The sequence below is a fragment of the Trachypithecus francoisi genome, unplaced genomic scaffold (genome assembly GCF_009764315.1).
Source record: "Trachypithecus francoisi isolate TF-2019V2 unplaced genomic scaffold, Tfra_2.0 Lachesis_group11, whole genome shotgun sequence".
NCBI lineage: Eukaryota > Metazoa > Chordata > Mammalia > Primates > Cercopithecidae > Trachypithecus > Trachypithecus francoisi.
The window spans coordinates 92,551,760-92,560,127 of record NW_022681456.1 but is presented as its reverse complement, the minus strand read 5'-3'; positions in this window follow the sequence as shown (position 1 = coordinate 92,560,127).

Here is an 8,368-nt window from a genome sequence, read left to right as displayed (position 1 = left end):
CTTTAGTTTAATTAGATCCCATTTGTCTATTTTGGCTTTTTTTTTTTTTTTTTTTTTTTTTGCCATTGCTTTTGGTGTTTTAGTCATGAAGTCTTTGTCCATGCCTACCTCCTAAATGGTATTGCCTAGGTTTTCTTCTAGGGTTTTTATGGTTTTAGGTCTGACATTTAAGTCTTTAATCCATCTTGAATTAATTTTTGTATATGGTGTAAGGAAAGGATCCAGTTTCAGCTTTCTACATATGGCTAGCCAGTTTTCCCAGTGCCATTTATTAAATAGGAAATCCATTCCCCAGTGTTTGTTTTTGTCAGGTTTGTCAAAAATCAGATGGTTATAGATGTGTGGTGTTATTTCTGAGGTCTCTATTCTGTTCCATTGGTCTATATATTTGTTTTGGTACCAGTACCATGCTGTTTTGGTTACTGTAGACTTGTAGTATAGTTTGAAGTCAGCTAGCATGATGCCTCCAGCTTTTTTCTTTTTGCTTAGGATTGTCTTGGCTATGTGGGCTCTTTTATTGGTTCCATATGAACTTTAAAGTAGTTTTTTCCAATTCTGTGAAGAAAGTCATTGGTAGCTTGATGGGGATGGCATTGAATCTATAAATTACCTTGGGCAGTAAGGCCATTTTCACAATATCGATTCCTCCTATCCATGAGCATGGAATGTTCTTCCATTTGTTTGTGTCCTCTTTTATTGCGTTGAGCAGTGGTTTGTAGTTCTCCTTGAAGAGGTCCTTCACATCCCTTGTAAGTTGGATTCCTAGGTATTTTATTATCTTTGCAGTAATTCTGAATGGGAGTTCACTCATGATTTGGATCTCTATTTGTCTGTTATTGGTGTATAGGAATGTTTGATATTTGTACATTGATTTTGTATCCTGAGACATTGCTGAAATTGCGTATCAGCCTAAGGAGATTTTGGGCTGAGACAATGGGGTTTTCTAAATGTACAATCATGTCATCTGCAAACAGAGACAATTTTGCTTCCTCTTTTCCTAATTGAATACCCTTTATTTCTTTCTCTTGCCTGATTTCCCTGGCCAGATCTACCAATACTATGTTGAATAGGAGTGGTGAGAGAGGGCATCCTTTTCTTGTGCCGATTTTCAAAGGAATGCTTCCAGTTTTTGCCCATTCAGTATGATATTGGCTGTGGGTCTGTCATAAATAGCTCTTATTATTTTGAGATACATTCCATCAATACCTAGTTTATTGAGAGTTTTTAGCAGGAAGGCCTGTTGAATTTTGTCAAGGGCCTTTTCTGCATCTATTGAGATAATCACGTGGTTTTTGTCGTTGGTTCTGTTTACGTGATGGATTGTTTACTGATTTGTGTATGTTGAACCAGCCTTGCATCCTGGGGATGAAGCCCACTTGATCATGGTGGATAAACTTTTTGATGTGCTGCTGGATTCAGTTTGCCAGTATTTTGTTGAGGATTTTTGCATTGATGTTCATCAGGGATATTGGCCTAAAATTCTCTTTTTTTGTTGTGTCTCTGCCAGGCTATGGTATCAGGATGATGCTGGCCTCATAAAATGAGTTAGGGAGGATTCCTTTTTTTTCTATTGATTGTAATAATTTCAGAAGGAATGATACCAGCTCCTCTTTGTACCTCTGGTAGAATTTGGCTGTGAATCTGTCTTGTCCTGGACTTTTTTTGGTTGGTAGGTTATTAAATATTGTTTCAATTTCAGAACCTGTTACTGGTCTACTCAGAGATTCAATTTCTTCCTGGTTTAGTTTTGGGAGGGTGTATGTGTCCAAGAATTTATCCATTTCTTCTAGGTTTTCTAGTTTATTTGCATAGAGTTTTTAATAGTATTCTCTGATGGTAGTGTGTTTCTGTGGGATCGGTGGTGATATCCCTTCTATCATTTTTTATTGCATCTTTTTGAGTCTTCTCTCATTTCTTCTTTATTAGTCTTGCTAGCGGTCTATCTATTTTGTTGATTTTAAAAAAAAACAGCTCCTGGATTCATTGATTTTTTGAAGGGATTTTTGTGTCTCTATCTCCTTCAGTTCTGCTCTGATCTTAGTTATTTCTTGCCTTCTGCTAGCTTTTGAATTTGTTTGCTCTTACTTCTCTAGTTCTTTTAATCATAATGTTATGGTGTTGATTTTAGATCTTTCCTGCTTCCTCTTGTGGGCATTTAGTGCTATACATTTCCCTCTACACACTGCATTAAATGTGTCCCAGAGTTTCTGGTACATTGTGTCTTTGTTCTCATTGGTTTCAAAGAACATCTTTATTTCTTCCTAGGCTAGTTAGCTTTTCTTGTTGAATTGATCCCTTTACCATTATGTAATGGCCTTCTTTGTCTCTTTTGATCTTTGATGGTTTAAGGTCTGTTTTATCAGGAACTAGGATTGCAACCCCTGCTTTTTTTTGCTCTCCATTTGCTTGGTAGATCTTCCTCCATCCCTTTATTTTGAGCCTATGTGTGTCTTTGCACGTGAGATGGGTCTCCTGAATACAGCAGACTAGATGGGTCTTGACTCTTTATCCAATTTGCCAGTCTGTGGTCTTTTAATTGGGGCATTTAGCCCATTTACATTTAAGGTTAATATTGTTATGTGTGAATTTGATCCTGTCATTGCGATGTTAGTTGGTTATTTTGCCCATTAATTGATGCAGTTTCTTCATAGCATCGATGGTCTTTACAATTTGGCGTGTTTTTGTAGTGGCTGGTACTGGTTGTTCCTTTCCATGTTCCGTGCTTCCTTCGGGAGTTCTTGTAAGGCAGGACTGGTGGTGACAAAATCTCTCAGCATTTGCTTGTCTGTAAAGGATTTTATTTCTCCTTCAGCTTAGTTTGGCTGGATATGAAATTCTGGGTTGAAAATTCTTTTCTTTAAGGGTGTTGAATACTGGCCCCCACTCTCTTCTGGCTTGTAGGGTTTCTGCCAAGAGATCCACTGTTAGTCTGATGGGCTTCCCTTTGTGGGTAACCTGACCTTTCTCTCTGGCTGCCCTTAACATGTTTTCCTTCATTTCAACCTTGGTGAATCTGACAATTATGTGTCTTGGGGTTCCTCTTCTCGATGAGTATCTTTGTGGTGGTCTCTGTATTTCCTGAATTTGACTGTTGTCCTGCCTTGCTAGGTTGGGGAAGTTCTCCTGGATAATATCCTGAAGAGTGTTTTCCAACTTGGTTCCATTCTCCCGTCACCTTCAGGAACACCAATCAAACGTAGATTTGGTCTTTTCACATAGTCCCATATTTCTTGGAGGCTTTGTTTGTTTCTTTTCCCTCTTTTTTCTCTAATCTTTTCTTCTTGCTTTATTTTATTAATTTGATCTTCAATCACTGATACCCTTTCTTCCACTTCATCAAATCAGCTATTAAAGCTTATGCATGCGTGACAAAGTTTTCGTGCTGTGACTTTCAGCTCCATCAGGTCATTTAAGACCTTCTTTACACTGTTTATTCTAGTTAGCCATACATGTAACCTTCTTTCAAGGTTTTTAGCTTCCTTGCAATGGGTTAGAGCATGCTCCTTTAGCTCCGAGACATTTGTTATTACCAACCTTCTGATGCCAGTACCAACCCATTTCTGTCAATTCATCAAACTCATTCTCCATCCAGTTTTGTTCCTTGCCGGTGAGGAGCTGTGATCCTTTGGAGGAGAAAAGGCACTCTGGCTTTGGGAATTTTCAGCTTTTCTGCTCTGGTTTCTCCCCATCTTTGTGGTTTTATCTTTGGTCTTTGATGTTGGTGATCTACAGATGGGGTTTTGGTGTGGATGTGCTTTTTGTTGATGTTGATGCTGTTCCTTTCTGTTTGTTAGTTTTCCTTCTAACAGTCAGGTCCCTCAGCTGCAGGTCTGTTGGAGTTTGCTGGAGGTCCACTCCAGACCCTGTTTGCCTGGGTATCACCAGTGGAGGCTGCAGAATAGCAAATATTGCTGCCTGATCCTTCTTCTGGAAGCTTCATCCCAGAGCGGAACCTGCCTGTATGAGGTGTCTGTTGGCCCCTACTGGAACGTGTCTCCCAGTCAGGCTACACGGGGGTCAGAGATCCACTTGAGGAAGCAGTCTGTCCATTCTCAGAGCTCAAACACCATGCTGGGAGAACTGCTGCTCTCTTCAGAGCTGTCAGACAGGGACATTTAGGTCTGCTGAAACTGTCTGCTGCCTTTTGTTCTAATATGCCCTGCCCACAGAGGTGGAATCTACAGCAAGGCAGTAGGCCTTGCTGAGCTGTGGTGGGCTCCACCCAGTTCGAGCTTTCTGGCCTCCTTGTTTACACTCAGTTGGAAATGCAGAAATCACCTGTCTTCTGCGTCAGTCTCGCTGGGAGCTGCAGACCAGAGCTGTTCCTATTCAGCCATCTTGGAACTTATCCTTTTTTTTTTTTTTTTTTTTTTTGAGATGGAGTCTTTCTCTGACACTCAGACTGGAGCACAGTGGCACAATCGTGGTTTGCTGCAACCTCTGGCTCCTGGGTTCAAGCCATTCTCCTGCCTCAGCCTCCCCAGTAGCTGGGATTACAAGCATGAACCACCATGCCTGGCTAGCTTTTGTATTTTTAGTAGAGACAGGATTTTACCATGTTGCCCAGGCTGGTCTCAAACTCCTGACCTCAAGTGATTTGCCCACCTTGGTCTCCCAAAGTGCTGGGATTATAGGCGTGAGTCACCATGCCCAGCCCCATTTCCATCTCTTGATTCTTGTATTTATTCTGGCTGTGGGACAGCACCACATATTGGTCTCTGATTCAAAACACACACTGCCTGTTGTAAGATAGCATGTCTTTCTTTCAGGACATTGTCTTTAAACCAACTGAGTCTTCGGTAAGCCATTACACTTTTCTACTAGGCCAGATGTTTCTGGGTGAAGGAATACATGGTATGACCTGTAAATTTTATGGGCATAATCCCATCATTGTATTTCTTTTGCTGTGAAATAATCACAAGCACTGTTGTGCAGAATACAATTAAAATGAAGAAGGCATTTCATAAGTCCATGAATAGTGGTGCCAGTATTATAGGCAGGGAAGGCAAGTCCATATTCAGAATAAGTGTCTATTCCAGTGAAAAGATCTCTGTCCACTTCCAGGAGGGAAACAGTCCAATATAATCAACCAACCACCAGGTGGCTGGCTGACTTGTCTCCCCAAGGAAGGGTGCCAAATTAGAGACCCAGTGTTGGTTTGTGCTGTTGGCCAGTTAGTATTGTTAGCAGTAGCAATGTAGCCAGGCTATAAGGTCAGCCTTTGTGAGAACATCATATTGCTGAGCCCATGCAAAGCCTCTATTCTGGACAACATGATCAGTTTGCACATGGGTCCATTGAGAGATCACTAGGGTGACTGGAGAAAGTGGCTGACTGACACCAAGAGAATGAGTCATTTTGTTCATCTGATCATTAAAAGTTTCCTCATCAGATGGTGCCCTTTGGTGAGTATCTACATGGGGCACAAATGTATTCACGTGGAGTGTTTCAACCATCCTGAAAGGTCCATCCATCCACATACCTCTTCCTTAGATCTTCTTCTATCAATCTTCCAATCTTGTCCTCTCTGAGTCCTTGATCATCCAACCCAAATGTTAGCAACTGCCCATGAATCAGTGCTGATCCATACTTCTGACCATGATTCAGTCCAGACAAGGTGGACAACCAAACATGTCGCTCTAAATTATGCTCATTAGGAGAATTTCCCTCTACTCCTGCCCTTCAAGGCCACCTTTCATTGGGACCATAATGATGTAACCATCCACCTCTGGTTGGTAACAGCATATCATGTACAACCATGTATATCATGTATACCAGGCCTGGGATTTTCCCCTCTCAATCAGTTGTAAGAAACTCCTTATAAAGTAATAGATATGAGTTGATAGATGAACAGTCGCTGTTGAAGGACTCTTCATGGAATTACCTATTTCCTATTTCTGCATAAGTCTGATATATGCCATTTCCACTTGATGACAGATTGCTGCCATGTGTATCCAGCCTTATGGCTTGGTGGTCCAGATAGCACCCATTTCATAAAGGGAAGCTCAGTTAACATTGCCACTTGATGTCCCATAGTTAGGCATTCAGTCTCTACCCAGGGCTAAATAGCCAGACGAGGGCTGTTTCTGAAAAGCTCAAATAATTATTTGCAGAAAAGGGCATGGATTTGGTCCAAAGCCATAGAGGTCTATATGATGATTTTCCTTTGGTACAAAGGGTATCAGCTTACTATATAATAGAGTTAGAATTTTATATGTAGCGCCACTTCAGTATTCAATATCGCCACTCCCAGGGGTAATTTTTGTTTTCTTGTTAGAAAACTTTTGTTTAAAATATGTTGTTTTGGGCCAGGAGCAGTGGCTCATGGCTGAAATCCCAGCACTTTGGGAGGCCAAAGCAGATCATGAGGTCAGGAGTTCGAGACCAGCCTGGCCAACATGGTGAAACCCTGTTTCTACTAAAAATGCAAAATTTAACTGGGCATAGCGGCAGGAGCCTGTAATCCCAGCTACTTGGGAGGCTGAGGCAGAAGAATTATTTGAACCTTGAAGGCGGAAGTTGCAGTGAGCCGAGATCGCACCACTGCACTCCAGCCTGGGCAACATGAGCAGAACTCTGTCTCAAAAAAAAAAAGTGCTATTTTAGTCAGGCGCAGTGGCTCACGCCTGTAATCCCAGCACTTTGGGAGGCCAAAGCAAGTGGATCACCTGAGGTTAGGAGTTTGAGACCAGCCTGGCCAACATGGTGAGACCCCATCTCTACTAAAAATACAAAAGTTAGCTGGGCGTAGTAGCGTGTGCCTGTAATCCCGTCTACTTGGGAGGCTGAAGCAGGAGAATTGCTTGAACCCAGGAGGCGGAGGTTGCAGTGAGCTGAGATGCACCACTGCACTCCAGCCTGGGCAACAGAGAGAGACTCCATCTCAAAAAAATAAAATAAAATAAAAATGTTGTTTTAATCTTCTGATCTTCCTCAAAATTCCACTCCGGTTTCTATTGGCCTTACTATTTTATGTCAACTTTTCCTTCACTTTCCTTCTCCTATTGTGTTTTTTCTTGTATTTTCCTCCTTTTGTCTCTGTGGATATTGCCTTTTCCATCGACCTTTTCCAAGTTTTTCTCATTTCTGTTAATTTTCTATTTGACACACTTAATTTCTGCTCCTTAGTCTTCCTATTCTTTCTTGCCTCCACTTTTGTCTGTCTGCATATTTTAATCAATTACATTTTATTTCTACTAGTTATTACTAGTGCCATTTAAAGAATCTAACACATGCCCCTGAGATAAGATTTTTTATTTATCCTTGTAGAGCTTAAAGGATTCCAGTGGAAAAGATACTAGTGGAAAAACTTATTCAGTACACGTGAATATTTAATATAGTGTGGTTGAATTAGTTGTTGAGAAGGTCAAAGTTTGATATTTCTAAAAATCAGAGAGAGTCCCCAAAGGCAAAATTCTTATTTCTGCATGGTCATAGTGCGTCACTAACCCTGAGCACCCTTGCAAAGCTGCATCTTTAGATATTAAAAAGGGAAAGCAACTCTATATGCATACCCTACAGCCAGGTATGTTCATGTGTTGTATTTATTATATAACACAGCTCTTTAATAAACTCCACAGTTGTAAAGATTTCATCTCTGATCATATATTAAGCAGTTTTATAAGCTTCCAGTTCAAAATATAGCTATTGTAGTTACACTTAGAACACCCTCTAGTAAAGTCAAACATATTTTAAACATTCTTACATGAAGATGTTTGACCCAGAAAAGTCTACTGTAACATATCTGAAAAATTTTTAAGCACCTAAAATTTCTCTACCAATAGCACAAACACAGTTGTAATATCAAATTTCTCAGTAGTGAAAATAATATTTTCCTGAGACATAATCTTGGAGAGTGATATTTAAGGAGAAAGTTCAATCTGTGGTCATATACATCTTCACAAGAAAATAATTGAACTAACATTGGCTTTTGCAGTAATATAAATAAAACTCCAGTGATTCCTGAAAGATTTCTTGTAATAAACACGTTGCCATTTGAATAATACATTTCATTAGCAAATTATATTCTAGGAGCAAACTCATCTTATCATATAAGTAATATAATTAAGATATTTTACATGTTATATGTTACTTAACATTTCTTTTAAAAATTGTTTTTTTTATTTTTTGTAGAGATGGAGTCTTGAATTCCTGCGCTGAAGCGACCCTCCTGTCTCAGCCTCCTGAAGAGTTGAGATTACAGGCATGAGCAACCACACCTGGCCTTACTTAACATTAATTAGATTAAACATATATATATATATACTTTTTTTTGAGACAGAGTCTCTCTCTGTCACCCAGGCTGGAGTGCAGTGGCATGATTTTAGTTCACTGCAACTTCTGCCTGCCAGGTTCAAGAGATTCTCCT